The 6,011-nt window shown below is 36.9% G+C and overlaps 1 long non-coding RNA gene across 1 annotated transcript; it reads left to right on the top strand.

Annotated features, from left to right (window-relative positions):
* The first annotated feature begins 728 nt into the window (after nt 1-728).
* On the top strand, nt 729-5,443 carry LOC107655991 (uncharacterized). The gene is made up of 2 exons (XR_001630504.1): nt 729-788; nt 4,476-5,443. It is a non-coding gene; the product is annotated as an uncharacterized LOC107655991 (long non-coding RNA).
* Nucleotides 5,444-6,011: the final 568 nt, after the last annotated feature.

Below are 6,011 nucleotides of genomic sequence, written 5' to 3'. Positions count from 1 at the left end.
AAACAAAAACAGCAACATTGCAAAATATTGTTACAGTTTAAAATAACTGTTTTCTATTTGAATATTTCTGATTTGGAAGAAATATTTCTTATTGTTATCAATGTAAAAAATAGTTAATATTTTTATGGAAACCATGATACATTTTTTCAAAAGAGCATTCACATTTTGTAACATAAAGTAATTTTTTTAAATAAAGTAATTTTTGATCAAATTAATGCATCTTTGGCTTGCTGAATAAAAGTGTTAATTTAAAAAAAAAATCTGACCCTAAACTTTTGTATATATGATTATTTCAGAATAAACTTAAAATATATTAATATATTAATACTTATAATCATGGACTGTAATTAGTTGCACTTTCTTTGATTCAATTACATCATTTGCAGTGTGTGATGAGTACTGTAGATAATTCTTTAAATAATTTAAGTAAACACATTTGATATTTTTTTTATTTTTTTTTGTCTGTTTTTAACACTGTGCTCAGAGCTCCTTACTGAAGTTGATTTTTAAAATCCCTATGGAGAAAATGAAGGGGAAAAAATACTTCCACAATCAAAGTGGTCAGTGTTGTGCGGTTGGGTTAGTTGGCCGCTCTGTGATTTAGGTCAGCCATTCAGATATTATACTTAAAAGCCATTTCTAAATATATCATGTCAAATCACATAGATTTATCGCTCTTTGAGGAATATTAACGGTAATTGTCATTTTCTCTGTCTCCACAGCCTCACCACACCCTAACCTCGGTGGGAAGCCGTGTTTGAAGCTAAAGGTGTACGTCAAGCCTACCAGTAAGTATATCCCGGTGTCTGCTCTCTGTCCATTTGTGTTATTTATGGTCATACTTGCAAATCAGTACCAGGAATCTCACATCCCAGTCCTCGTGTCCAGCTTGATTTAACCCCGCAGGTCAACCCTGGGAATTCTAGGGACACCTGTATTAACTCCAGTGATGGGTGAAATGCTTAGCTTTGTGTAATTTATCTTTAGGAACTTCGTTCCCATCGCTCTAGACCTCCACTGATGACTAAGACAGCTTGTTTTATGGGGCCGATCATTCATGATACCAGAAACGGTGGAGCGATAGTGTTGCCCCTCAGGGGCACTCGCTGTAGGAAGCTATTCATCTCACATAGGCCAGATAACAATCAAAAACGTTGACCTGCAACTAATCAAGCTAAGCAGGTCCGGACGCTAAGAGACCTGCTGGGGTTCCCAGAACTTCCCACACACGAGCCACCGACACCAGGATAGCCTGCAGTTAAACAAAGGCCTTGGTTTGTTTAACCCCTCATCACAGGTAGACGTGGCAGCTATGGGTAACACCGCTTAAATCTTTCTCCCTCATGACTGCGACGTGTCAGACATGTCCAGAAAATACGTTCACTAAGCCGGGCTTTAATATACAGCCTTTGCATGTATCTCATCTAGACCTGCTCAGCATCAAGAAGGACTTCAACCTGGAAAATGGTCAGAAGTAAAACATGGGTATGCTGCAAGAGGTGGACGTGAAAAGCTGTAGAGTGAATTTTTGAACAGCCTCATGGCATTTATCCTACACTTTAAGTGGAAATTGATATATTTTTTAAAAGGTTTGGTAGTGAAGTTTCCCAAGTACAGTTGAGAATTAAGAACTAGTTCTTATGCAATAGATACCGTATATTTTTGGGTCCATGGCTTGACATGTCCTGATATCATAAAGAAAAAATGGCTACACTTTATTTTGACTGTCCCCAAGAGACATTCTACTGACTATAAGTAACTTTGCAACTACATGTCAACTAACTCTGGCAGGAGTATGACTGTTAAGTTAGGATTAAGGTTAGTAGAATGATTTACATGTACTTGCAAAGTTATTTATAGTCAGTAGAATGTCTGTTGGGGACTGTCAAAATAAAGCGTTAGCAGATTTTAAGCAGACAGTCTACTTACTGCTCTAATGACTGGTAGATGGCATGTAGTTACAAAGTTACTTGTAGTCAGCAGAATGTCTAAACTGGGCTATCTCACTTAAAGGGATAGTTCACCTAAAAATGAAAACTTGTCATCATTTACTCACCCTCATTTCATTCCAAACTTGTATGAATTTCTTTCCTATGTTGAACAAAAGAAGATATTTTAAAGAATGCTGGTAATCAAACAGTTGATAGTCCCCATTGACTTCCTTAGTATTTCTTTCCCTACAATGGAATTCAATGGGGACTAACAACTGTTTGGCTCTTCAAAATTTTTCAGAACATCTTCTTTTCTGTTCTACATAAGAAAGAAACTTATACAGGTTGGGAATGACATGAGGGTGCGTAAATGATGACAACATTTTTGGGTAAACTATTCCTTTAAGTAGGTATTTTGCCATAATCTTTTATTACTATTGAGAAAAATATTCTAACCAGCATATAAGCATTTGAAAAACTTTTATCCACCAAAATTTGTCGACCAAGTGTTCTGCAACCCACATGCAAAATCAAACAGGAAATGATGTCATAGATTGGTCCCCTCCAGACCCTCATGACTGTGTCAATAAATTTCCAAAAACATAAAATAAATCGATCTTTTCATGACAAAGCAAAGTTAGTTCAGGTTGTATAATGTTGTTAGACTCACCAAAAACTTTATGATATTAATTAATGAATGATTTATAATACAGTATTTGCAAAATATAATTTTTACATCCAGAAATATATTTAAAAAGTTTCAATAAATAAAGAACAAACAAGCAAAATGTTACAACGTTTTATTTGGTTAAACCAATTTGACCAATTTTGTCATTTACTTGCCTTCATTTTGTTCTAAGCCTGTATCAACTTCTGCTGAACATAAAAGAAGATATTTTGAAGAATTTTGGGAATGCAAAAAATATATTTGTGGTAGTCAACCATTCGCTGCTCTTCAAGTTAACCCAACTATGACGACTTCCGCTGCTGAGCAACCCGGAAATGTGAAAAAGGTTCTATTGTATTTTTTCCATACTATGGAAGTCCATGGGCACCAGAAACTGTTTGATTAACCACATTTTTCAAAATGTCTTATTTTGTGTTCAACAGAAGAAAGAAACTCATACAGGTTTGTAATAACATGAGGGTAAGAAAATGATGGCAGAATTTTCATTTTGCGTGAACTATCCCTCTAAATCGAAACTTTTTCAAAACCATATGAAACCAACATAAATGCAAAGAATATATTTCTAAGAACTTGTCATGCGAAATCTAAAAATGTGCAGTTTGAGGTTCCATCATGTTTATGAAATCATTAAGGAAATTGAATCTGAATCGCAATTAGAATCATTAAATTCCCCACAATTCCCACCCCTATTTTGCAGAGTCATCATTTAGGGGTCGTGCAAGTTTGAAGGAGAAGCCTCAGCTCATATGACAGCCCATTAGTGTGATGTAATTGTTAGCAAACAGAAGTGTTCCAGAGAGCAGTTCAGACAATCACATGCAAATTGAAATAACGATTCACCTCTCACTCTATCATTTATCTGTTTACAAGAGCACTCGTGACTCCATCCAACTTCTCAGGGATGATGTAAACTGCCTTTCACAGCGATCAGATCTCACGAGAGTATGAGAGTCAAAAACTGACTGAAGTTTAGTTGATTGTTCAAATTCCAATTCACGGTTCTCAACTTTTGTCCACCGTCGGGCTTCAGAGGTGTAGACATTTGTTGCAAAGGCCCGAATATTGTTTCATTGGGGTGTGGGGCTTTGGGCTGTTTTCATGAAATATTTATATGTGCGTATCCAGGATGGAGAGTAGCAAAAAGAACAACAGATGCCTGTCAGAGAAAAGCTTTATCATCCGCCATGACCCCTCCATGTCTTTGTTTATTCTCCTTCTCTCTGACAGGGTGGAATCCTAGTCTTGTTGTGGACACAAGGGTTAATCTAAACCCCAGACCCCATTTTAATGTCTGTAGGGATCAAGGAAGGGAATTGTTGGACCTGAGACAAAAGCCCAATGAAAGGCAGGCTGGGAAAAAGTGCAAGGATGGGCCAGGGGCTAGAGGAGGCGGCAATGAGGGAGTAAAGAATGCAGAGCCTTTACACTGAAGCTCTGTCCCATTTTTCATAACGACAAGATGATGTCCAAATCTGAGTTAAAATATAGAGTATTAAAGGTATGATGAAGCAAGGATTCTTGTGGCAGATCTCTTACTAATAATAAAATATTAAAATCATTTGTAATGAACCATAATTGCAACATAGAAGCCTAATATGTTAAAAAATATTAAATATATTTTAAATCTAGACTATAAAACCGACCGAATCATATGATCTGCCCCTGCAATTCATATTTCCTATAATCAGTAAAAACCCCATAATCCTTTGCTGTTGTTTTCTAGATTTTCTAGATGATTTTCTAGTTTTCTACTGAAGTAATGTGGAGCAGACAGGAAGAGGCAAAGGTGCAACAGTAACAAAAAATATGGATCATGATTATTAATCTGCAATTGTTTCTTTTTCTTTCTTTGTCAGATGACTCTCTGTACGAGTCTCCAGAGCCGTTCCTGACAGATGACTCCAGCGGTGGTTGGGCATTAACGCCCAATCTGTGGCTCATGCTTCCGCTGCTTCTGCTCCTGTGTCCCTCATAGCATTATCACCCTCTGAGCATGACCACGCCCACCCAACCTGCCCCGCCCCACCCCATCATGCATCACAATGACATGCCACGCCCCTTCAGTTCTGGAGTCCAGCCAACAGACGTTGATATGGATTTTTACCCAGCCTGCAACCCTGCAGGACAGCCACTAACCAGCCCTCAATTATGCCCCGCCCAAATGCCCAAATTTGTGCATTCCTGCATCAGCGCTCTTGCTCCACTGACAAAAGACATGTGAATTGGCCAGCTTTTTTGAGAGCGCTCTACTTTTCTGCCAACATCCCACCATCATCCGCGTGTCAGGAGATAGATTCAACCGACTGCCATCTGAATCGCTCTGTTTGTCTGCGTTAACCACCTACCTGAGCCTTCACTGTCATCTGAGCTCAATTTTCACGTTTGTGAGAGCGTGTGCGAGTGTTGATGCTCGTGTGTGTTTGTGCTCGTTGGTGCGCGTATGCCGATGTTCGCATATGAACAAATGTACAGAGCAGTCACAGTCCCTTACAAAATTACTAGAAAAACTTGTTCCATTACTCATTGAGAGAAGAAGACAATTCTATCTGTGAATCTGCCAAAGACACTACTTAAACTTTTTTAAGGGAAAATACTGGCTTTGATAGGAGATTACATGCAACCATGGAACATTTCAGGCTTTTAGAGTCATGGGAGGGGAGTGACAGACAACAGTGTAGATTTTTCTATTATAATCTTTTTTTGTCATACAAAAAAGAAACAAAAAAAACAAGAATGTTGCATAGATTTTAAAAAAAAAAAACAGCTCAAAATTGCCTTTTTTCACTGGTGCTTAATCTGAAATGAGCTTGTCTGTCTTGAACTGCAAAAAGATAATTTTCTTAGTTATAATTTTTGACTCGTTTTCAGTAAAGATATTAAAACCTTTGCAAAACAAGATACATTTAATTGGAAAAGAATTGTGTAAGATATATTATTTCAAATAAAAGTCTAACATTGAGTGACATTTTATTTACCCTATTGGGAAATTATGGAGCCCCTGAAGTGATCTTTGTTAAAAAAAAAAAAATTTTTTTTAAAAAGACAAGAAAATGAATACCAGTTTGAAAATGAACAAAAAAAAGTCTTGTTTTGTCACACAATAGAACGCACTCGGTTACTTATGTAACCTCGCTTTTTCTCATTCACGTGTCAAGACAACAGAAAATGTTCATGTTTTTGTGCAGAAGTTTTCCACGTTCAAACGTGTTTACAAGATTTTTTTGTACATACAAAAAAAACCTTAAAACACTTAATTTGCATATAGATGTTGCCCATGCAAAAGTGTCTTGTGCACATTGCAAACAAAACAAAAAATGTTCTGGTTTGTTGTGAATTTTTTTGATTGTGTGTATGAAAAAGTTTTTTTGTATGCATGTCACTGAAAAAAAATA

The sequence above is a fragment of the Sinocyclocheilus anshuiensis genome, unplaced genomic scaffold (genome assembly GCF_001515605.1).
Source record: "Sinocyclocheilus anshuiensis isolate Anshui unplaced genomic scaffold, SAMN03320099.WGS_v1.1 scaffold51, whole genome shotgun sequence".
In the NCBI taxonomy this organism is placed as follows: Eukaryota; Metazoa; Chordata; class Actinopteri; order Cypriniformes; family Cyprinidae; genus Sinocyclocheilus; species Sinocyclocheilus anshuiensis.
The sequence above is the reverse complement of the archived record's forward strand: the minus strand, read 5'-3'. Positions and strand labels throughout refer to the sequence as shown.